The following is a 2039-nucleotide window of genomic DNA, read 5'->3' as shown; positions in this document are numbered from 1 at the left end:
CGGGAGAAAGTGAAGTCATCTTGAGTTATAAGGGTTCTGGGTGTAAGGGACCGTCTGAAAAGTGTGAGAAAGAAAAATAAACCGAAAATGTCTGCATTGATTGGAAATATAGGAACATTTGATGAATCTGGAACAATGGAGTTCTTACACAGAACGTTTTGAGTACTTTGTGTTGGCAAATGGAATTAAAGCAGAAGTCGTTGTGCCAATATTTTTTACTGTTATGGGAGGAAAAACATTAAATCTACTGCGCAGCCTAGTAACGCCTGAAAAACCTGGTGATAAATCATATGATGAAATTGTGGCTACCTTACAGTTTTTCTCAATTGCTAAAACACAATTTCTGAAACCTTGCTCCATTTCCTGAAAACATTAAACACAAAACCTCATCTTCAAACACTATTTACATAACCTCTGACTCCTCTCGCAAAATGAAACATTTGCCTCAAAACAGTTTTACCTGTGTTCAAAATCAAACACTGCTCTCAAATCATAAACAAAGTGATCAAAATGATATACACTCTCAAGCAGTCAGTAAACAATACACCGAAAAATAGAAAACACATTGTTGAAAACATACAATTCTCAGGGAGAAGTACATTTTTAATCTAAGAAAATATTCATATTTTTCCGTCATTGTCTTTTGATGAACGAAAACATGTTCTATCATAGTAGCTCAAAATTGATCAGAAATTAATACTCAGTACTGTCCTTTGTCTCTGTGATACTGTAATTCTTGTTCTTTGTTGATATGAACCTGCAACCAGTCAAAATCTATTGAGCAGTCAGTACTGTTAATAAATGGAAAGCACAATGTTCAGGTCCATACAATTTGTCCATTGTACAGTATACAGCCTACAATGCACTGTACTACAGTATACAATACTAAAAGGGACAAAAATCAAAGAAGTAAACATGTGATCAATGTGCTTCTTCTTGTCTTTGGGCTGGGTCAGGCCAGAGCACTTCGTCAACATCACAAGCAATATTGTCACTCCTGAGGCAACGGGGGAAGAAGCCTCTTGTGTGCCGTATCCAGCCCTGACATGATGCCTCACCTATATCACCACAGGCTAAATCCATGGCTTGCAGCAGATTTACTCTGGTGTAGGGTTGTCTATCATACACTTTCCATCTCCAAGAGGAGAAAAACTCCTCAATCGGATTCAGGAAAGGCGAGTATGGAGGGAGGTACAAGTTCATAAACTGCCTATTGATGTTAAACCATTCCCTTACCTGAGCAGCTCGGTGGAAACTGACATTGTCCCACACTATCACATAGGTGGGAATGGGATTCTCATTTAGTTCTTGACCCTGCTGCTCTTGAACCTGCTGCTCAAATAAAATATCTCTTAGATTGGCAATAAATCTTAGAAGGTGCTGGGTGTTATATGGCCCGAGTGTAACATGGTGATGTAGAACACCATGGTTGCTGATAGCAGCACAGATTGTGACATTGCCACCTCGTCGACCAGGGACTTCAACAATGGCCTGCTGTCCAATCATGTTTCGGCCTCTCCTTCTCCTCTTTGTCAGATTGAAGCCTGCTTCATCGACAAAGATGAACTCATGGGGTCTGTCCAAGGATTCCAAGTCAAATATTGTCTGTGTAGAAATACAATATACTGTATGTACAGAGACAGTGCTATACTGTAGAGTACAATTAGGCCTACTGTATGCACTTCTGATTCACATACATTGTATGTACTGAAGAGTAATGTCATTCACATAGTATGTGTTAGTACTGTAGACAATCTGGATTTGTAACGGCTGTCTTCTGTAGAAATGGACCAAGGCGCAGCAGGTATGTGAATACTCATCTTTAATTAAAATAAAGGAGTAGAGCATCCACTTAACAATTCAAACAATATATACGACAGGAACAGTTTTGCAGGCACACAACACGCAGTGCAAAAACAACTACCCACAAAACCAAGTGACAAACATACTCCTACATATATGACTCCCAATCAGGAACAACGATCCCCAGCTGTTCCTGATCAGGAGTCACAAGACCAACACAGAACAATCACACACAC

Source organism: Salmo salar, chromosome ssa13, assembly GCF_905237065.1.
Source record: "Salmo salar chromosome ssa13, Ssal_v3.1, whole genome shotgun sequence".
Taxonomy (NCBI): Eukaryota; Metazoa; Chordata; class Actinopteri; order Salmoniformes; family Salmonidae; genus Salmo; species Salmo salar.
This window is presented reverse-complemented; position numbering follows the sequence as displayed.